The 24302-nt window shown below is 40.3% G+C and overlaps 1 protein-coding gene across 5 annotated transcripts in view; it reads right to left on the reverse strand.

Moving 5' to 3' along the window:
- LOC129726867 (inositol-pentakisphosphate 2-kinase) overlaps positions 1-23932 on the reverse strand; it is a 202940-nt gene extending 179008 nt beyond the window's left edge. For 3 of the 5 annotated variants that reach the window (XM_055684041.1, XM_055684037.1, XM_055684038.1), the window contains exons 1-2: positions 23671-23918; positions 22887-23080 (exon numbers count right to left, since the gene is read on the reverse strand). The gene's annotated coding sequence lies outside the window, so the exon portion shown is untranslated. Of the gene's footprint in view, positions 1-22886; positions 23081-23172; positions 23359-23670 lie in introns of those variants that run through there. The other 2 variants (XM_055684040.1, XM_055684039.1) reach the window with 2 other exon arrangements.
- Positions 23933-24302: the final 370 nt, after the last annotated feature.

A 24302-nucleotide genomic window follows, 5' to 3' on the forward strand; every position in this document is an offset into this window, starting at 1 on the left:
CAGTGGAAGTGAAATGTTTAAACTTGTCTAGATCGGTTACCACGGATAGCCCGTAATGCGAGGGGCACGTCATTCGTAGTCGAGTGGTAACAAAGCAATAGGGTATACTAGCATTGTGGTTTATAAAAAGTTTTTTTAACTCAAGCGAGTTATGAGATGTCGAATTTCCAGTTGACCTGAAGATCCCGCATAATAAATAACGATAAACATGTTTAACAAACTATTTGGGGTATAGTCTCGACTGTATGGGTTATCGGGTATCCGTTTATGGTTCTGTTTATTAGGAATACAATGCTACTCTCACAAATCCATCGTCAGGTGTTTAAATCCCGGTTTGGGAGAGAATGTCTGTGCAATTAGAGTCGTGCAATGCCCTGTACAGTAACAATTGACTGCGAAGTATGCGTCAAATAAACAACAGTACGAGCCACCTTGGCTCTAGTTCTGGATAATCAAGCAAGCATGTATAGAAAAATTAAAAAGGCGCAAAATACTATATAAGGCTAGCTATCTCAAAAAAGTTTGCCGTGTCACACACTTAATTCAAGTTAACATACACAGACAAAATAGAGATAGGTTATCTCTTATCTATCAAAGAAACCCAAGTTTTAAATTATCAAAACAACAACGTGTCTTGCACTGTTACACAAGAATAAATCGCATATTTGTCTTATGCTACTGTCTATCGGTTTTCAACTGACAACACCAAACAGTGAACTTCTATGTAAATTTGAATAAACACATGAAATTATCAAACACATATACCAGGTATTGTCTCACTATTGAAAATCGTATAATATATTGAAAATCTGAACAAAATAAACTAAAATCCATTTATTCCATTTATGCGATGCGAGTAAAGTTCATACACTTAACTCTGCATCCTAGACATTTGCTTGAAAAACAACCTTTATTTACTAGGCCAAAAATGATTACAATAAACATGCGATAACTATAAGCCGATGTGTGCAGAGGTATCTAATCTTTTGCTAAAGATAATGACGCAAAAGTTCCGATGACAGAGTAACTGCCTTGGGATTTTCCAGAAGTATTTTTCAGATACACTCTAGCCACAGTAAGATTAGGTAGCATTAGTCTCAAAAGAAGTATATGTTTTGTTTAAACTTTCACCATAGTTAAATTCATCAACCCGCCTATATGACATTCGAAAAAATTTAAGACGGATGTTTATGAATGTTTTCCTCTAGAGCAATTAATAAATATCACGTGGGAAAAATGACAACTGTTTCAGAGAAGCTGAAAATTCACAGCCATTGTTTATCACACGTTATAACTAAAAAACAAGAATGAACTCATTGATGTTTGAAAACAAGAATTAATTTGAGAACTCTTCAAACACGAATCGGGAAGCTCGGGAGCAGATATACCTGCGTAGTCGGTAGCAAAATAAATTTCGAACCGTTTGCACTCACACAAGATCCTAAAAAGAGTGGTATACAAGAGAACGAAAGTAAAAATGCTCGTTTTTTTACGTAAAAATTAAAGTAAAAAGGTAAAGAGAAGGCCAGGGTGGCCACTCAGAACCCGAAATTAAGTTCCAGGTTTTTTCCCGGTTTTCCCTGAATTCTGTAGTTTTCCATACAGTTGATGATTAAAAAAGCGTGACTTGTGATTAATATCCCAATATGCTCAAAGTCACATCTTAAACGTGTTCAGCCTTATTTAAATCAATAAATATTGTCGCCAAATTTCGAAAAGTGTGACGGACGTTTTCCGAGAGGAGATGTTGTCTATGAGTATCTTATAAACAACGCATATAATACTCGATACCGACGGCCAAATCAAGTTTGTAGGAGCCGCTCTTACCTCAACCATATAAGAATTATGTTACACATTTCTTGCAAAACAATCTTCATTTTAATCAGGCCAAACAGTATTTCACAACACTTGAAACACATTACTTCAGCAGCTCACGCATCTCCTCACCCATCAGTGCTGCCTCTTTCTGGGTTTCCGCTAGCAGTTTTGTCTTTTTGGCTTCTATCGTTTTAATAGCACGTGCATTCTTCTTCCTGGCTTCTTCATCCTCATCTGACTGCTCCTTCTTCTTTGCCTTCAACGGTTCAACATATCGGCTATGTGAAATGCGAGCGTAATGGATCGACGACTTGGTGACATCAATTTCGTTTCCTCCACCGACATCCTGTACTGCATCGTGCACCAAGCGCTGCGCTACAATTCTTTCCTCTTTTAGATTCATGACTACGCACTCCTAGTTCACGGAGACGTGGCATTGCCATGCGATAGAATCGATATATTCTTGATAAACACAGTAAAGTTAGGAAAGTTCTTGCCTGAGGGTATCAGATCTTAACGAAAAGTATCAAGGCGCTTCTCGCTACGGCGCGTAGAAGTCAGCAATGTCTTCGTCGAACGCATACTCAATAGTTGTGTGTATTCTTGGCGACATCTATCAGCTACAGTTCCCGCGAGATTATCTTTGTGAACCATTTGCTCTAGGCTGGAGTGAGATTGTGTCATCCAGCCCGTGACTTGTCAGCCATCTTTTCCGGGTCAGAAGACTAGTCTTTCCTGGTTAAGTATTCAAGGGAACTTATTCAAGAAATTTTGGTTTTTTGATCGCCATGAGATGACTGACAAACAATGGGTCTGTATGGCAGAATCTCACCCCACTACTACAATCTCACACCCACTAGCACTATATCACCCCGGCTTGTAATGTTCAGTGAAATTCCCGGTTTTTTCCCGGTTCCAAACGATTCCAGGTTTTTTCCCGGTTCTCCCGGTTTACCCGGTTGAGTGGCCACCCTGGAAGGCGCTTTGCCAGTATCAAATCCGAAGACATGTTTTCCTACACATCATTAGTCAAAAGAAATAACAAAGATTTCGGAAAGCGTTGTTTATACTCGGTTCTATTTAAATACTGTTACATGTGCCATTAGGTAAATTTTACAGGAGACGCGATAAACGAAAACACTCGAATAGTTAATTATTATCAACAATTTTTTCCCACATAACTGCACTAAATCATTGCTGGAAAGGTTTGAAAAGACAGAACATGAAAACATAACGAGTTCTGGTTGAGAAACTTACACAAACTTCAATGGAAAAACATGTACCACTTTTGTTCTATGGGAAAAATAATGACAACCAGAAAATGTTGAGAGTAAAAGTGGTACATGTCCAGTGTGAGCATGAATGATGCATTATAGCTCTCTAATCTGAAGACATAGAACATTCATGTCTTCAGCAGAGTTGTCCATGTGATTGAGTACTATTGAATGATGATCTGTTTGTTGAGGAACTCTGTCTCTTCGTGGCGCTAGTGTATATGTATTTGGTAACAGCATATGATTTGATACTGAAATAGGTGGCGCCACGTAGTGAGAAATTTCCAAAGCAGACAGATCTTCATCTGAAAGTACTCAATCACTTGACCAACTTTGCTGAAGACATGATTGTTTTATATCCTAAGATCCTCGACTTACAATTCATCTAACATGCACAGACTGGACATGTACCATTTTAGCTCTCAACGAAATGGTGATTATGTTATTTACCAAAAATTGTTTTGGCTATAACTTTGGTTTAGGTTGTCAGATCTCGGTTTTTCTTGGACATACTAGTACATTACTGCGTTCTGCATCAATTTATGCAAAAAACCCAAAAAGTGCAAAAATGGCACATGTACCACTTTTGCTCTCAACGGCTCAATTGACATCGAGAATCAAATGAGCAGAAAAGGGCATCCATTTTAATCAACCAGTTTTTATTTGGTTGAAACTTTGCATAGATGTCGTTTCGTGCTATTGTTTCTCCTTTTTTTTTTTTGAAAGGGGTCCATTTTGAGATTTCTTTCGCATCTTTTGGAACGTTTTATATGTAACATTTCAATTTATTTTCATGTATAGTGATGTGAAAATCGACACGTATGTTTATGCATCATTCGATTCCTATATTTGACAAGATTTATTATTAGCATCAATAGTACGACATACAGTGTCGGACATAAGTTAGGCAACTGGGTTGTACAACAGATAACTTTTATTATTGCTTGAAGTAGAATCACTTTTGCAAGTATTTATTTAATCCATATGTTACACTAACAACAAGTAATAACACACCATTTTGTAGAGTGCTTAAGTTCGTGCGACTGGCAAATTTGTTGAATAAAGTGGTCGATATAGGTTATTACGTGGTCAATTACTACTGTTTTATAGTTCCTAACTTTCAAACTTGATGAATTGATCAAATATTGTTGAATTTAGGAGTTTTTATTATTTGCTGAAGTATTGAGCAAAGTAATCTATAGAAAAATCAGCAATAACTAATTGAAATTTTTTCGTTTTTATCCTTTTTTTTTCTTCACCTATCGTTTATTTGACACGGCACAAATACAATTTAATGTTTAACGGCGCCAATTATATCTGATGACTTACAATCTTTAAGCAAATTTTATATCCTCGCTGCCGACTACGAGCTGAAATTAAGTCTATCTTAAAACTAGCATATATTTTTCAATTAATGTTTTGTAGTTGAATGGTCGTCTGATGATCGTCGAATGGCCATGAATATGCAGCATGTATGGATTTGTTCTGCTAAGCCACGATGTTATGAGCTGGGACAGAGGCTAGTAATCCTCGGGTCCTGGAAGTATTGTGCGGGGTTCAGTTGCTGGTTATGGTTCGTTGTTGTTGTTCGCTGTTGTTCAAGCCAAGATATCACGAAAGGCCTCGGGTTCTCAGGTCCTGGCGGATTCGTGTGGGGTTCAGTTGATGATTCCAAAATCGAGGTCTATGACGTGTTCTTGCCGTTTTGTTGAATGTGGATGGAAAGGAATGGGACTAGACTGGGGCGTGGATGGATTTCAGGAAAATGTATATAAGGGACATGTAGGGTAGGTCACGACTCGCCAAGACATCACGAACAGGAACAGCTGGTCCTCTACCCTCGGCCCGGAAGGAAGTTATTAATTTAGACCTGGCGTCACGGTGTACAGGGCATGACCAAACAACGTGCTCTATGTCGTGATAACCTTCACCACAGGCACAGATACCACTTTCCCCGAGCCCAATACGACGGAGATGCGTATCAAATCTATAGTGATTGGACATAAGCCGCGACATCACGCAAATGAAATCTCGACCTACATCCAACCCCTTGAACCACGGGCTCGTCGATACCTTGGGGATAATGGAATGTAACCACCTTCCCAGTTCCCCTCTGGTCCAAGCATTTTGCCAACTGATGATCGTATTCTGACGTACAAATGAGAAAAATTCATTAAAGGCAATTGGTCTTTCATAAATTTCACCGTTTGTTGCGCCCACCTTAGCCAAAGAGTCCGCTTTCTCATTGCCCGGTATCGAGCAGTGAGAAGGGACCCACGCTAAGGTAATCTGAGTAGATTTTTCGGATAAAGCACTCAGATGTTCCCGTATTTTCCCCAGGAAATACGGAGAGTGCTTAACATCTTTCATCGATCGGAGAGCCTCAATGGAACTGAGACTGTCCGTAAAGATGAAATAATGGTCCGTGGGCATTTTTTCGATAATCCCTAGGGTGTACTGAATTGCAGCTAATTCTGCGACGTAAACAGAAGCAGGATTATCGAGCTTATGGGAGACGGTTAAATTGTTATTGAAGATACCGAAGCCAGTGGACCCATCGAGAAGTGATCCGTCAGTGAAGAACATTGTCGCAGTTGGTACTTCGATATTTATTAGAAAAAATTTTGGGGATCTGCTGCACGCGTAAATGATCCGGGATTCCACGAGTTTCTTCTATCATGGACAAGCATGGAAATTTTCACTCACTAGCAATATTTCATGCAAATGTGTTCTTTGATTCATCAGGTATCGTTCAATTGTTTCCACTAGCGTACAAGTTTTCCATAGAAACGCTGCTGATTGTTGTTCGCTTCTTAAAGTTCCGAATACCATAGAAGGAGACTTAATGATTCAAACACGATAGTATTTATTGTATCCAAGTTCACTTGCATTCAACGGTATCGCGAGAAGCTTTGAGATATTATCGCCAGTGATACAAAATTATGAATCCAAACGAACGTTAGATTGCGTTCAACTGTTTGCTTACCGGAGCAACTAGGTATCATCAATGCTTACGGAAATGGTAGTATGGTGCATTAGCATGTGATTTTTGAAATCACTAAAAATCATCGTGGTGTATCACGGTGAAAGCACGATGTGGAGTAGCCGAATTACTCCTGCAAGCAACCCACATTTGAAAGCATCGCTGCGATCGCTCGATTGCAATCGTTTACGATTCTTTCGTGAAACACTCGCTATATGTTGCTCGCTCCACCTAAAGCAGGCAATACTGAAACAAAATCATCAAAGAAAGCTACCATATATTTCTTTGCTATAAGTTGTCTCTTGCATGCGTGAGAATGTGTAACTTTTAATAGCAATGGTTTGCTGGGATTGAAAGCTTATGAATAGCAAGTTCAGCAATGATACCCAAATGATTGTTATGCGATACGATTTTTTCCATCCTTGATCATGGATGTATCGAAAAACACAGTAGAATCATAAGTATTTGATAAGTCGACACGATTTGGAATATTCGAAGAATGGTTAATATTTTGGGACATGTGATTGAAATACAATGTCATAAAACGGGTTTGAGAATTAAGTTCGATTAACCTTTCAAAATTTTCAATCACAGGACGGTTCAAAACCTCACATTTGATAAGAATACGAGAAGACAGGCTCCAAAAGCGGGTTTTCAATGGTAGAACTCCAGCTAAGACCTCCAAACTCATCGTATGGGTCGATTGCATGCAACCCAAGGTGATACGCAAACAACGATATTATATTCGCTCCAGTTCGATCAAATGTGTGTTTGCTGCGGAGCGGAAGCAGAAACACCCGTACTCAATAACAGACAGTATCGTTGTTTGGTAAAGCCTTATAAGGTCTCCTGGGTGGGCTCCCCACCATTGTCCGGTTATTGCACAAAGAAAATTCACTCTTTGTTGACATTTTTTCATCAGATACCTCACGTGACAACCCCAGGTGCCTTTAGAGTCGAACCAAATACCAAGATATTTGTGTGCCAAAACCTGAGAAATCGTTTTACCCATTAATTGTGTTTGAAGCTGAGCAGGTTCATGCTTCCTAGAAAAAACTACTATCTCAGTCTTCTCCGGAGAGAATTCGACACCTAGCTGTAAAGCCCAAGCAGACAAATTGTCCAAGGTATCTTGCAATGGTCCTTGCAAATCGGCAGCTTTGGCCCCTGTAACAGAGATTACACTGTCGTCTGCAAGTTGTCTTATCGTGCATGAATTTGCCAGACATTCGTCGATGTCATCTACATAAAAATTGTAAAGAAGGGGGCTTAAACATGAGCCCTGGGGAAGACCCACGTAGCTAATTCGAAAAGTTGCCAAATCGCCGTGCGTAAAATGCATGTGCTTTTCGGACAACAAATTGTGCAAAAAATTGTTCAAAATTGGAGAAAATCCTTGTCGGTGAAGTTTACCCGAAAGAATGTCAACAGAAACGGAATCAAAAGCCCCCTTAATGTCCAAGAACGCAGACGCCATTTGTTCTTTGCGAGCATACGCCAGCTGAATATCTGTTGAAAGCAACGCAAGACAATCATTCGTCCCTTAGGCACGGCGGAAGCCAAATTGAGTATCTGATAGTAGACCATTTGATTCGACCCAATGGTCTAAACGACGGAGTATCATTTTTTCCATCAATTTCCGGATACAGGATAGCAGTGCAATCGGCCTATAAGAGTTGTGGTCAGAAGCTGGTTTTCCCGGTTTTTGGATGGCGATCACCTTCACCTGCCTCCAATCCTGCGGTACAATGTTTTTCTCCAGGAACTTATTGAACAAGTTCAACAAGCGCCTCTTGGCATTGCCGGGTAGATTCTTCAACAAGTTGAATTTGATTCTATCTAACCCAGGCGCGTAATTGTTACAGGACAGGAGGGCAACCGAAAATTCTGCCATCGTAAAAGGTGATTCTATCGCGTCGTGGCCCGGAGACGCATCGCGAACAATGTTTTGCTCAGGAACAGAGTCCGGACATACTTTCCTGGCAAAATCAAATATCCACCGACTTGAAGACTCCTCGCTTTCGTTGGCCGTTACGCGATACCGCATTCTTCGGGCTGTGTTCCAAAGAGAGCTCATCGATGTCTCCCTCGACGTCTCGTTCACGAACCGACGCCAATATCCGCGTTTCTTTGCTTTAGCCAAGCTTTTAGGCTTGGTATCAAGCTCCGAATACCGTATATAGTCGCCAGGTATACCTCCCTTCTGGAAGGCCAAAAACGCCTCGGATCTTTGCGTGTAGACATCGGAGCACTCTTGGTCCCACCACGGAGTGGGAGGCCGTTCTTTGATCGTTACGCCGGGATATTTCTTCGTTTGGGCTTGCAACGCGGCATCGAGAATCAAGCCCGCGAGGAGGTTGTATTCTTCAAGTGGTGGGTGATGTTGAATCGACTCGACCGCTTTTGAAATCATTTCCTCGTATAACTTCCAATCGACATTCCGTGTGAGGTCATACGGAATGTCAATTGGTCGCATGCGAGTTGACCCGTTATTAATTGAAATAAGAATAGGCAAATGGTCGCTACCGTGAGGATCGAGGATTACCTTCCATGTGCAATCCAACCGTAGCGACGTTGAACATAATGATAGATCCAAAGCGCTTGGGCGCGCTGGAGGTTTCGGGATACGTGTCATTTCACCGTTGTTCAAAATAGTCATGTCGAAGTCATCGCAAAGGTTATAGATTAAAGAGGAGCGGTTATCATTGTAAGGGGAACCCCAAGCCACACCATGAGAGTTGAAGTATCTCAAAATCAAACGTGGCGAGGGAAGAAGTTCTATTAAATCAAAGAGCAACCGTTGCCCAACCTGTGCTCTGGGGGGAATATATATTGAGGCAATACAAAGCTCTTTACCTTGTATTGTCATTTGACATGCGACAACTTCGATGCCTGGAATCGAGGGGAGGTTAATACGATAGAAAGAATAGCACTTTTTAATCCCTAAAAGTACTCCTCCATACGGGGTGTCTCGATCAAGGCGAATAATATTAAAATCATGGAAGTTGAGATCAATATTTGAAGTAAGCCAAGTTTCACAAAGGGAAAATGCATCGCATTTGTTTTTATTTATCAAAACTTTAAATGAATCCATTTTTTGTAAAATACTTCTACAATTCCACTGTAAGAGATAGAATCCTTCATATACGTAGTTGAATTAGGCATCGAAGGATACAATCGCTGCAAGGAGGGGCCATTGGGCAGTCAACTGCTTCAAAAATGTTCTAACTGTTGGGAGAAATGCTGTGAGAAAAATTTTAATTGGATCGGGTATATTAAAAGTTTCAAAAATCCAGTCCACAATGTCAGAAAAATTGACCAGTCCAGCATTTGATTCATCAACTGGATGTGCAAAAGGAACAACTGGGGTTTTAGATGTTCCAGGAAGTGCTGGGAACTCCTTCTGAGACTTTAAATTTGCAAGCCCAGGAGGAGTTTGCTTCGGCTTTTCCGCAGCACTTTTAGATTTGTTCGTACTATTCATTCCATCTTGAGAAACCTTAGCGATTCGATGTTATGGTAGAAGTGGTCACGGTCTTCTTAAGAATTTCAGCGTAAGAACGCTTTGAGCGCTCCTTAAGAGACCGTTTAATTTTATCTCTGCGTTGTATGTACACCGGGCATGTGGAAAGCTCATGCAGATTTTCCCCGCAGCGAATACACTTTTCAACGTTTACGCTGCAAGAATCTTCCGCATGAGTCTCCCCACACTTGCCACACCGTGCCTTATTGCAGCAGTAGGCAGCTGTATGACCTAACTGCTTGCAATTGGTGCAATTCATAACACGGGGCACATACAAACGCACAGGCAGACGAACCCGGTTAATCGAGACGTGGCTAGGGAGAGCAGATCCGGCAAACGTAACGCGAAACGAGTCTGACGGAGTGTATACTTTTTTACCGCTGACGAGCGACATAGACCGTAATTGCTTACAGTCCAATATCTTCGCCTCAGTATTGGAATTCTTGAAGCAACCGGTTGCACTCAGGATACACTCGACAGACAGACTCGAATCGGTTATCACACCGTCGATCTCCACGTCTCGTGCGGGTACATACACGCGATACTCGCGTGTGAAGAGCTCGGAGCAAGCTATATCGTTGGCCTGATCCAGATCATTCACCACAACACTGAGCTTGTTTGGTCTGACTTTTGATATTTCAGTCACGGCCTTGTATCGTGACGTCAGATCCTTCGCGATTTGCAACGTGTTAAGCGATTTACCTCCTGGTTTGGGCCTCGTGTAAAGGACCAGTGGACCCGTTGATCCGTCTGGGTAAAGCCTGGGACGAGGATTGATTAAAGCAGGGACAGACGGAGACTGAACAGGAAGGACAGGGTCGGGTGGGTTCTAAGACGGGGGATCGGGGGCTAAGGGATCCACATCCATTGCGCTCAAACTAGCGCAACAGTACAGTGGCAAAGAAACACGTACCTCTTCTTCTTTGTTGTCTTCAATAGAACAATCACCGAGTCTTTCGGTGCTGGAACGGGCAGCTACGCAGCGACACCACTAAAGCACAATAGCAGGATGACCTTCACTGCGGATTATCAGATTATCTTCACACCGCACTTCGCACTCTTTGAAACGCGACCGGGTAAGCAATGCCTTTTTCGATTTTTTCTACACAATATCGGTTTTATAGCGAGACAACCACTTAATGCGTCTGTTATTGCCGAGCGTTCGGGACGGAATGAGTTTTTATCCTTGTCGCTTCAAAAAGCATTGTATTTCAACTTCTCTTGTACTTACATAATGTTATTTTAAAATAAATAACTGCAACCTCTCTGGAATGATATGATATAAAAAACATTATCCAAACTCGAAAGCAATGAGTGTCGCTTAAATCTATATTTTTTGAGTCTGGTTTGCATACCTCAAACTAGTTGCTTAACTTATGTACGACACTGTATCATCGTATGTTGAATTCAGTATTGGCCCAACTCAAAATTTTGCACGTTTGCGTTTTAATGGCAAATGATGCCAAATAACGTTAAGTTTCATCTCACAAAGACCCGTTTCAAAATTCACAAAATATCCAGAGTTATAACTAGATGTGCCCTTTTAGCTCAAATCCATAATTGTGCGTCTTACCTTCATGATGATGTCGCAACGAAAGAGGGGAAACCAGCGAAGTCATTTCGCGGCTTACTATGATTTGTGCGGTTCTAGACTTTTGAACTGCTGTCATCATAGGATGTGTCAATATAAAATGCGCTCGTCTTCGCTAGGCTATTTGTTGTGTCTCAGATATCTTATGCCTGCTGCACATCCCCCCTCCACTTCAGAAAAATTTAATAAAGGTGTTGTTAGTCGACCAATGAGAGCAGGGTTAAAATTGGATGGGCATCCCTCTATTTATATCAAACCTTTTTGACGTCACATTATTGTCGGTATGACCTCAAAAATACACAATAATTATTGTTATTAAAACATATCAGCCAACAACGTGTAATATTAACGAAATATTCTTTTCATGGAAATAAAGTTGTCTAGCCCCTAGAATGAAAATAAAGACGTGTCACCGGTCTATCCGATTATCGACAAACCATTCTTTTCTGAAGGGCTACTCCCTCGCCCCTCGCCTATATGTCAAAATGATTATCGTTGTGACATTGTCAACATTGTTATCGTTTATTTTGCGTACATGTAGCTGCGTACACAAGTATTCTCGTATTACAAACAAATCTCCCTATTGGTTGTATCTTCTAAAAGCAAATCTTATGTAGTAGCAGTATTGTACATATATGCAAGATTTCTAAGCGACATAAACATAAATGGCAATTTTTCCTTTAACTGATTCGGAAAGAAGAAATGAGACCAATAATGCTACGTTATAATGAAACTGTTGCAAGCGATCTAGCTCACTTATCTTTTTGAGTATAGAGTCTTTCTGTCCGATAGCATTTTTGGGTTCATTTTTCGACCCTGTGTGGTCTGAGCAACTCTCGTGGATCGATATACTTGATGGAAAGTGTCTTCACCTGAACTAGATTCAGGATCAGAAGATAAGAATTCGCTCGTAATTACTTCTTCGCCCGCCACATCCAAATCTGAAGGCCAATTTAATTCAGTTGAAATCGCACGAACGTTTCTTTCCATATTTAGGAATAATCAGCTACAGGCTATAACTGACAAACAAAGATCAACACGGAGGACTCACACTTATTTTTAGACATTCATTCGTTATGCTATCGAGAGCTTGATACAAACGTCTTGACCAATCAAACTATAAGTTTTTTGCTTGCTTCATAACACCTTGATTATCGTCTCTTTTTATCACATTACTTGTAATCAACGATGTACGTCTCGTGACACCGAATTGTAGATCCTCTAGTATCCGAGATACTACGGTCCCATCTCGTCCCATCAAGTCTATTGGTAAGTCATCGGTTTATCAATGAACGTCTCGTAATACCGAATGATAAGGTGAAACGTCTCGTATCATTGAGCTGATTTAAGCAACTTTCGCAGCGAAAACTATCCGGCGAGATCATCACGTGTCATGTGGTGAATTTCGTTCACATTGAGCAAGGAAAACAAATCGGTGTGTGCACCAACAACATACATAAATGGAACTTATAACGGACAACCCAATTCAATCTAACTGTCCTGACATTTATTTATTTTTTTTTTGCAATTAATAACTGAACTTGCAAATTAAAAAAAGAATCCTGAAAGGATCGCCAAATGTGCGTCTTACCTTCATGATGATGTAGCAACGAAAGAGGAGAAACGAGAAACCAGCGAAGTTATTTCGCGGCTTACTATGATTTGTGCGGTTCTAGACTTTTGAACTGCTGTCATCATAGGATGTGTCAATATAAAATGCGCTCGTCTTCGCTAGGCTATTTGCTGTGTCTCAGATATCTTATGCCTGCTGCACAATAATTACTCTTTAACAGACAAAAATTGAGGTTACAGATCGTATAATTTGCTTATTATATGCACATAATAGACCCAACAGTTAAACTAGTTTATTTCTTTATAATAGATATTATTTTTGAAAAAAAAACCAACAAGTTTAAATTAAGTTCAAAATCAACATCAATCAACAAACCACGTGCACGTTCCCAAGACACATATATCGCAAAAATGTACCAAATATCTAAGGGGATACAACTGGGTATAGATTCGCATCCACTTTGGGAACCACTCGCTGATTGGTTGAAATTGAAAACCCCGAGTGCGTAAAAATTTATCGTCAGGCTTGCTGGCAGTGTTGCTGAACAACATTGTTCGTTGTTTTGATTGATGTTTTTTCAATGATGTCACCTATTATAATCTAAAATAATTTCAAGTGAACATTAAAAAAAAGTACAAATACGGGCGTAGTAAGAGATCCGACTTGGATCTTCACTAATATTAATTACCAAAAGATCCAAAAGTGCACAAGGAGTTATTACGGTTTTGCGTGATGCATAAGAACAGCATACAGCTGCTCAATGTCGAGAGTAAATAGTGTAGTGTGAGCTTATTTCTACTTTTGAAACCGTTCTGGATTAAGTTTGGAACATACCTGTTGAGGCATATTGTTTGTGCGGAGAGTACAATTCAGATGGGTCAATGAATGAATCATAATCATTGTGTATCTTGTGCATTGACATGCTAGTTGTGATTTATTTTCACCAGATGATCTACACTTTTTACTTACTCTATTTATCTTGGCAATTACCTTATTTATCTTAACAATTCTTAACAGCCGATCGAGTTCGGTGATTTTGGTGACGATGTCAGTGAAATATTTTAGCAAGATCGCGCGAAATGACCTATGGTCGAATATCGACCATTTTTTATTTGAATGAAACTTTGCACACGTATTTGGCTTAGCAAACTGAGCAATTTTCACAGATGGAGAGATTTTTTTCACCCATGAGTTACATTCTAAAAGGGCGTATGCCTTTTAGCATAGGTTTCATTCGAAGCATTGGAGCCCAGAAACCGTTGGTTGTATAGAAAAACTGTCTGAGAATGAGTTGTAGGGAATTAAACAAAAAAAAGTTCTGTAAAGTATCTATGTCATAAAAAAATATGTTCCTAAGATAATAAAACTCGAAAATAAATATTTGATTCTTATATATGTTTATATCACTTAGAACATCTAACTCTTTTCTTGAGAACCGTTCGCCCAATCGTTTTGTTGTCAAAGAATGAATTGTATATTTTTGATCAAGCATTCCAATGAACGTATGATTTTTGCTGGAGAACCATGGACAAATTAAGAAAAACGTGTATTTTCCTAAATAATTATAATTTTTCGAGCTTAAATTAGAATTAACTCAAAAACCAATACCTTTAGAATGTTTACTACCAATAGCTTTTTGATTCAAAATGACTCTCTGCATCTTTTAAAATCATCAGAATACAAATATTTTGAAAAATGTTTGAATTATAATTTTCATAAAAAGTTAATCTACCATAAAACAATTATTTTTCATTTCTCCATCCTGGACTTTTTTTTAAAGTTGCGTATTAACGTCGTTTCTTCAAAGAAAAAAATATTAAAAAAATTCAACTCTTTTTTTTAATTGAAATTTAATGTTTATTTTTAATTTTTTTGGTCAAAAAAAATTTTTTTTGGTCAAAAAAAATTTTTTTGTACAGTGTATATTTTTTTTATGGTGCATTTTCAATTCCCTACAACTCATTCTCAGACAGTTTTTCTATACAACCAACGGTTTCTGGGCTACAATGCTTCGAATAAAACCTATGCCAAAAGGCATACGCCCTTTTAGAATGTAACTCATGGGTGTAAAAAATCTCTCCATCTGTGAAAAATGCTCAGTTTGCTAAGCCAAATACGTGTGCAAAGTTTCATTCAAATCAAAAATGGTCGATTAAATTTTCGCGTATTTCCAGGCGATTTGAAATGATTTTGCTCAGAAGCTTTAGCAGCAGTTCCCAAATATCTTTTGAGAGATGATGCATATGAAGCACATTCAACTTTATAACTTTTTCAATTTCCGTCTTTCTCACTCCTACGTTTACGAATAGCACTGTTCGGATAGGCTATTTAAGCCCTCCGTCAAGTGTATTTTTGTCTTCAATGGACATCAATCGGATTATTTACAAAGCCGAGTGCCTAATGAGGATAAAAGATAAAAAACATTCCCAGCATCTAAACGGTTTGTTTAATCGGTATAGTGTTTTCGGCAAAGTTGTAGCGTATAATTATGTCCTTCCTGCAAAAATATACACATAAGTGTTTTTTTTTTGACAATTTTTATTTTTTTATTTGGTTAGCTTATGAGGGAACATTCGTATTTTACATAACGCGCTAAAAGGAGAGGATATTTAGCAAAGTTTTACACTGCGTTACGCGGGGGTGGAGGGTATTGAAAATTGCCAAATTCTGCGTTACGTAATATACGAAAGTTCCCCAATGTGTGGTGCTTAATGAAAGTCTGTACACGACATTGTGTGTGAGGTTTGTTAATTTGAAGCATAAGGAAGAAGGATCCAGTGTGTTCTTGCTGAACAGTGAAGCATCCACGAATATCAGCAAATGCGACTTGTTTTGTTTGCCGAGCTCTTCGCTAGTGTTTTTGTTTTTAACAAGGAGCGCACTTCACCTAACAACATTACCGCAGCAATGGCTTTTGTTCCGTCGAGCGACGTATTCAACATACGAAGATGGTTTTTCTGCTGTACTCCTGTAAAATATGCTGGAAGCTAGCCGCTATTTTTTATCTTTCCTTGCTAAATTTCCCCGTAGATGGAAAGAGTAACAGAGTTATGGAAGGCCAACGAAATAAAATAACTCGGTGAAACGATTTTTAGTATAAACTCAGAAAAACGTGTTTAATCTTTTAGGTTACAATAAGAAAGAAATTTCATTTTACAGCTTATGCTGCTATATACTATTCAGTGTTGCCCGTGTGAATAGGGACCAGTAGGTTGCAGTGTTGTACACTTAACACCCTCCTTCAACCATTGCTACCTATCAAACCGATGCTTAGACGATGACGCCGAAAAGCACAAACTGGTAGACCCTTTGTCATGATGTCCGCTGGTTGGTCCTCTGAACGAAGATACTCGATGCGAATCCGTCCTTCTCCAACTAGGTCCTCCAAAAATTTAACCTTCACGTCGACGTGCTTCAAACGCCCAAACTCTTTTGAGCTCTCCATAATCTTTATAGTGGATTGATTATCCTCGTAGAAGATAGTTGGCTTTCTGCAGTCGAGTCCGAGGTCCTCTAAAAGACGAGTAAGCCACAACTGATGACACGCTGCAACACACAAAGCATTCAGTTCCGCTTCGGTAGACGAGAGGGACACTGTTTTCTGCTTCCGAGTGATCCAGCCAATGGTGCACCCCAGCACCTTGAACACACAACCACTAATCGATTTACGATCTGATGTGTCATTCGCCCAATCGGCGTCTGAATATACCTTCAGAACCGCTGCAACTTCATCCGCTTGGTATACCAGACACAGATCAAGAGTGCCCTTAATGTACCGAAGTACTCTCTCCAGGTGGACCCAATGATCATCTGTTGGGCAACTTTGGTACTGGCTGAAATAATTGACCGCTGACGCCGAATCTGGTCTTGTTGTTAACGACGCATAAGTCAGACAGCCGACCAACTCCCTGTACGGCTGCCTCGTTCGCCTCTCTTCAGTTCCCTTCTCAAGCTTAAGCCGCACTTCCAACGGTGTCGATGCAGGCTTGCATTCGTTCATGCTGAACCTACAAAGCAGGCCTTCCAAAAAATGCCTCTGACTGATCTTTGTTATCCTTGCCTTAACATCGCGATCGATGCGCATTCCGAGGAAACATCGAATCTCACCACCGTCGGTCATCTGGAATTCCGTTGCTAAAGATTGCTTTACAGCTTCGACTACTTGGAGGGTGGACCCCGCAACCACTACGTCGTCAACATAAATAACAAGGATTACCGTATCCTTCGCAATCCTTCACATACAAACACTGGTCGTTTGCGCTTTTAATAAACCCCAGTCGTTTCACTATGAAGCCATCGAAACGGTCGTTCCATGCCTTCGAGGCTTGCTTAAGGCTATACAACGATTTGTCCAATCGGCACACCAAATTACCAGAACGTTCGAACCCCTCGGGTTGTACCATGTATAGCTCCTCGTCGAGTTTCCCGTTGAGGAAAGCCGTGGCCACATCCATTTGGTGGACCACCATGTTCCTATTATTGGCCAAAGCAAGCACCGTTCGCAGTGTATTAAGCTTAGCGACGGGCGAGAAAGTTTCCGTGTAGTCGAAGCCATATTTCTGACTAAAGCCCCTTGCCACCAGTCGAGCTTTATAGCGATCGGGTTCGCCGTTCAGTCCCCGCTTAATGCGAAACACCCACTTATTTTTAATAGCCGAACGTCCTGATGGTAACTTCTCCAGGTGCCAGGTTTTGTTCTTTAAAAGGGAGTCCATTGCGTCCATCATGGCAGCCTCCTGTTTACACCAATCGTCCCGCTTTTTAGCTTCAGCAACGGTCGTTGGCAGGTTCTCGACGTAGTTCATCGCGTTAAGCGCGTACCCAGCGTATTCCACCTCAAAGTCGTCATGCCACGCAGGGGCACTTCGATGCCGTTGCGGTCTTCTTTCCTCTACTTCCTGATTTGAGACAGGTTCTGTCGTATCGTCGTCTTCGAAACTTCCAAATTCATCGCTCGATGCATCAGAATCTGGATCATTGGTTTCTTCCTCGACATAACTGTTTTTAAGACTTTCTTGGACTAATGGGATTCTAACAAAACCGTTACGTGATTTACTTCCTTTCGGTTCAATTATCTTTTCTTCGATACAATCCACGTCACGCGCGTGAACTATCTTCTTTGCTCTAGGGTCCCATATGCGGTAACCGTTATGCGTGTATCCCACAAAACTTCCCTTCCATTCCTTTGCATCTAACTTTTTGCGATGCTCCCTCGGTATATGCACGAACATAGGATAACCAAACACGCGCAGTTTGCTGACGTCAGGTTTCCGACTTTCCCAGAGCTCGAATGGCGTTACATTAGAATGCAGCGCAGCTGAAGGGCTGCGATGAACCAGGTAGGCTGCAGTCTGAACAGCCTGTCCCCAAAACCGCTTGTCTATTTGCGAATCCTGCAGCATAGATCTCGTTTTCTCGACCAAAGTGCGGTTCATCCGCTCACTGACGCCGTTCTGTTCCGGAGTGTAAGGAACCGTCCACTCGACCTGAATGCCCTTTGCTTTACAAAAGCATTCAAACTATTTGCTTCTGTATTCTCCGCCGTTGTCACAGCGAAGGCGGCTTATCCGCTGCTCGAACTTAGCCGTCACGTAAGCCTCGTATTGCCGAAAACACTTCTTGGTCGCGATAATAAACGTCATGATAAAATGACTCCAGTCGTCTATGAAAGTAACAAAATATTTTACCCCGTTAAGGCCAACCGGCGTCACTGGCCCGCATACATCGGAGTGTATCAACTCCAGCACCCGCGACGAACGTTTCGATTCACGTACCGCGAACGGTTTCCGGGTCTGTTTCCCGGTCACACACGGTTCACACACGACGATTTGCCTGTCTGCATTACGGCTGAATGGTTTCAAGCCAACAACCATCTGATCCCGAACCAGCCTCTCAATGCTTTTTGTATTCAAGTGGCCGAACCGACGGTGCCACAGTTCCAAATCTTTCGAGATTCTTCCGCATGACATGAGTGATTCACTTGCGACGCGCTTATCCGTAAAGAAATCTAGCTGATATAATTTTCCATATCGTGAGCCACACGCGACGAGCTCTGATCCATTATGGATCCACACTTTGCCGTTTTGATACGTCACTTTCATCCCGATTTGGTTGACTCTCATTACGGAGAAAAGATTGCAACGCAGCTCCGGTACGTAAAGCACGTTGTTTACACAACACTCGGTGAATTTACCTTTAACGAGGGCCAACACTTTTACTGTTCCCGAGTGCTTCGCCAAAATTGTCTCTCCGCTCTTCGCTACGGCAATTTCCACTGGAGATGCTAATGGCTCGAGTTTGTCGAATAGCACCCGATCATTTACAAGATGATCCGAGCAGCCGAATCGATGAACCATTTCAACCGGTCTGTTTCGTTTGGTAAAACTTCACCGGTCAATCTCACAAAACATGTACCTGGTTTTTCACCTAAATACGCTCTAGATTTCCGTTTTACATTTTTGGTTTCATTTTCCTTCTTTTTCGTGCAATCCGCCAGCTTGTGGCCTTCTTGCTTGCATCCAAAGCATTTAAAGATTTTCTTTTCCTTCTCTTGCTTTCTGCAGGAAAATGCAGCAGCATCACTTTTAGGGGTGCTGGATTCATCACCTATTCCCTTGCGCTTAACCTCTTCATCAAGCAGCCGGCATTTAATGAACTCGATGCTAAGTTTATCTTCCGGCATGGTCTCGATGGCCGTTACCACGGTCCAAAATGATGGTCCCAACGTAATAAGCAGATGACAAATAATGTCAAGCTCCTCCATCTCCGCCCCGGTTGCACGATACTCCCTAACGAGCCGGTCGAAGCATAACAAATGTTAATGAAGCGAACCGTCCTCGAACTTCAGACCCAGCATTCGACGCTTTAAATGCATTCGGCTTGCGATGCTCCGCCGCTCGAATACACGTTTGAGCGCATCCCAAATTTCCTTAGGGGTCTTCTTTTCCTGGACGTATTCGAGTTGAGTGTCATTAATCCGGGAGATCAACAGTGATCGACACTTCCGGTCCTGCCTACGTCGCTTCTCTCGCAGTTTCTGCTTCCCGTCTTTCTGTTGCTGCGTGTCGCCCGGTTGGTCTTGCATTTCCAAAATTTCCTCGGCTTCCATCTCCACACACTCAAACAGGTCATGCTCCTCAAGCAGCACCTGTGTGCGGATCTTCCACGCCATGAAATTACCACCGTCGAACATATAAACGCGTTCCGTTTTTCCATCGTTATCCATCGCGAAAATACTATTTTCCATTCACGGGATGTCCGAAACACTGGGCCTATAACCTAACAGAGTTATGGAAGGCCAACGAAATGAAATAACTCGGTAAAACGATTTTTAGTTTAAACTCAGAAAAACGTGTTTAATATCTTTTAGGTTACAATAATGTCGTTTTCGTTTTTGCGGTGTAGCTACCCCGCGGACTACACTTTGTCCTATCACTGTTTTTTTTTACATTTTCCGGACTATCCCGGACTACCCTTTATCTGTCCCGGACAGTCCGCGCAAGAAACAGAGTGCAGTTTTGAAGACACCAACACATTCACACGTATATGTCAAAATAAAAAAAAATGTGTCAAAATCGGTTTGCTTTGATTATTGTTCTTCGCGTGTCAAACATCAGGTTGAATTTTATTTATTTTATTTTGTTATTTTGTGATTTTTCAGTAAATTGGCAAATTTTTCGTACAGTAGCACAAACGCGATAAAAGACAATGGCGATAATGACCAAAACAAAAGTGACAGCTACCTTTGGTATTACGCACACCATTGCTACTGCTCGGGAAGTGTTTTTTTAGCTGCAAAGCGTAGTCCGGGACGGGATAGTCCTGCCGTAAAAACGAATTCGACACAAGAAAGAAATTTCATTTTACAGCTTATGCTGCTATATACTATTCAGTGTTGCCCGTGTGAATAGGGACCAGTAGATAGCAGTGTTGTACACTTAACAAAGAGTCGATAATGTTTCCGGTATATAAGGAAAGTGACAAATGGGATGTAGAAAATTATCGTGAAACTCATGTTAGTGTGCCTGCTCTAAAATTTTCGAAACTATTATCCATCATCATCTGAACTTCAGCGTGAGAAATTACATTACGGAATTTTCCTGGAAGATCTGTATCTACCAATTTACTCGAGTTCACTTCATTTTGCCTCCACGGTAAAGATTGGAGTCTTCAGATCGATGCTAAAAGCTGCTTTTGATCGTGTTGATCATGGACTACTTTGTGCGACAAGCTTGGAACTGCAACTTAAATAGGGGAACGGCTAGACATATGTAATCGTAAGATCGCTATTAAGTTGGGTATGTCGCAATCCACCTGGTTTAGTGACAGTTCCGGTGTTCCCCAGGGTTGCTTCCGTGGATCGCTTCTTCTTTCATTGTTCATCAATGACGTTATAACACTTTTGCCACCTGGCATACGTTTGCTGTAGGCGGTGATCTAGCCTCCATTGTTCAATTATCACATTGCTGGTAGATACTTGTTTATAACGACCCGCAATTAACTTTCAAGCTGCATTTTTGGATGATCGTCTCTAAAGCTAATCGTCAACTTGGGTTAATATTCAAAATCGGAAATGAGTCCATTGATCATCGCATCTTTACGCTTACTCTTTAATGTTCCTTGATTCGTTCAATTTCGGATTCAGCGAATTAAGCGCGTTTAAAAAACTGTAGCCTTTATTTTAATTCAGCGTTTCTATCCAATCATGTTGGTGGCCATATAGGGTCCCACGGGAACCTGCCCCAGAGTGGTCATTACAGAATCAGATGGACTCAGGGTGGATGTAAATCAACTCATGGAGTGGTTTCATGAATGTTGATATACGTATTGCTGAGGGTTTTATAAAACATGCCTAACATGTGTATATACGGCCCCACTGGAACCTGCTCCAGAGTGGTAATTTCAAGGACAACTCGGCAGATGAGCTCTAATCCATTAGAGTCAACTCCTGAAATGATTTCATGAATTTCGATACATTATTTGGTTTTATTGCCAATATTGTCAAAATTTGCCTTAGATCTTGAGCCTGGGCCCGGAGATCCAGATTTACAGGAAATATACGGGAGACAACGGCTTTTTAGGTCACGTCAAAATCGGTGATATGGGTGTTAAAATTGCCGAACGGTTGTCTTCCTGCTTATGAAGACATTTAATTGACTTCTAAATGTATCCAACCGCTTCTGATCATTTTCCCAAGGGCATCTTCCGCGATGGTCCAAATCGTTGTTTTGTTCTCTTTTTTGGATCAAACTCAAACTCACTGCTGCACCGGTGTTGTAAATTTTGTTTTATACCAGATCTAAACTGAAAAATTTTGAAACTGGTATACGTTTTGATCTATTTTTGTCACTTTTTGGAACAAGAAATAGATTGTTCTAAAACACGTTGCGTAGCGTACCAATTGGTAGGTAAAATGTCATATTTTAATTGAATACCTCATTTTAGGTATTTCCATATAAGCTTTGCGAGCGTTTGTTTATACTTGGTTTCGCTCTTTTGCTCTTTGAATGCTCATTAGGCTACATTTTGTCCAGGAGGCAGAATTCGAACAAATCATATATGAAGCACTTGTAGAGACACTCTATCGCTACAATTTGTCTGAACATTGTAATGTTGAAATAACTGTAGTTCCATAGCAAGAGTTGTATTATTTTCGTAGGGACCAAAAGAGCAGCTTTTCCGGTTATATAAGCTTGGCCTGACTTTTACGCTGTACCTATGGCAATTTCAACAATACAACGTTTGGACAAATTGTAGAGATAGAGTATCTCTACAAGTGCTTCATACATGACTTGTTCGAGTTCTGTCTCCTTGACAAAATACAGCCTAATGAGCATTCAAAAAGCAAAAGAGCGAACCCAGCATGCCCTGCCCATATTGTGATTTTTTTATTTATTCAGAAATTTATAATTGTTATAATCTAAATTGATATGGTACCATTTAAGGAAGATATAATAACGCATCCTTGTACTTTTAAGTTTTGTTTTAAATAAAATCAACTCGAAAAATATTGGCACTACCAACAGTGGCGGAACTAGACCGACAGAAAATAAGCGAGAATAAAAAAAAACTCGAAAAATGTACAGGCAATAGGAATGAATGAGGTTTGACGTGGTTCAACTTACCGATTAAGTAGAATTACAAACAATGTTCAGAATAATTTAGATATTTTCTATTGAATTTGGAAACAGCACGAAATTGCTATGAACTTATCACATATTCATTTGTAAATTCACTTCACTAGTGTTTTTGTATCACATTATAAAATATTTTTTACACAATTTTTCTTTAGCATTTGAAAACGGAATCAAATTTATACCTGTGAACAAAATAACCTAAGCTCGTACACTATTTCTCATATTCCTAATAAATTATTTCGAGACTTTATTGGAAATCTTCACTTTATCATACTTAGCAAAGCTGAAAAAATGGTCTGGTCGAATGCACTGCACTGAGAGATCTTCAATATAGGTAAAACTTTAACAGCCACTTTTTTCCATTAGTTTATGAACATCAATACATTATTATACATGGTTTGCCATTCACAGAGGCTGTAATCTAATCAATTGTCCCGGTCGGCCGAGCGATATTCTAACAAAACTTTGAAACTTTTCACTTGCTTACAACTTTTGCAAAACCTTTTACAATTTTTATCAAAAAGGATCTATTTCAATAGATAAGGTACGCATGTACCTGTCACATTTAACATCTTCATTAGTAAAATAAATGTATTCTGTGTGATCGCAGGCTCAACTTTGGAAGTAATTATATACACTGTAATACAACTCGCACTATTGCATTAATTAACCAATAACGGGCATATATTTAGCCATCAATTTCACAATGGTGATTTAACTTAAACACACTTGAAGCATTGCAAACCAGGACCTATTATCATCAAAAACAAACCTGAACTCAGGAACACTCAATATTTTCCAATTGAATAAACAATGGTATCACAAACACGCATCAACGATTACAAATCACTGCAGATTGCTTTCGATTTGTACACTACTAATAACACTAGTAAACAATTTCCAACCCGTTAACCTTACCGCGATAATTCCGATCGAATTCGGACAAAGTTTGCAGTTTACATTTGGAACTGCGGAGCAAAAATTTGGAGCGCTTTTCCTCCTGACAGATACGTCCAGAAAATGCCATCACAACGTATGACCAGAGCTGCCAGATTGAAAGTATTGTTTCTGTACGCACGGTATGCACCGATGAAATCTGAAGCTGAAATGCTACCATTGATAATAGTATCACGATTTTTCCTTCAATTTTACCCGAAATAAAGTATTTTACGTATTTTACGGTGAAAGCAGAGAATGGACAATGTTTTTCGTTGTAGCAATAGGAACCATGGTATTTTTACCGTAAGCTTGCAGTCATTGCTATGTTTAACAACGTTTTTTGTTGTTGAAACCACAATCGAGAAAAAATTTACCATGAAAAACATTGTCAGAGACTTTTAATGGCTTGTTCACACTATAGACCTTCCTATCTGCGCTAGTATTCGTGGTCGATTTCACTGATAC

This window comes from Wyeomyia smithii, chromosome 3 (genome assembly GCF_029784165.1).
Source record: "Wyeomyia smithii strain HCP4-BCI-WySm-NY-G18 chromosome 3, ASM2978416v1, whole genome shotgun sequence".
NCBI classification, from domain to species: domain Eukaryota; kingdom Metazoa; phylum Arthropoda; class Insecta; order Diptera; family Culicidae; genus Wyeomyia; species Wyeomyia smithii.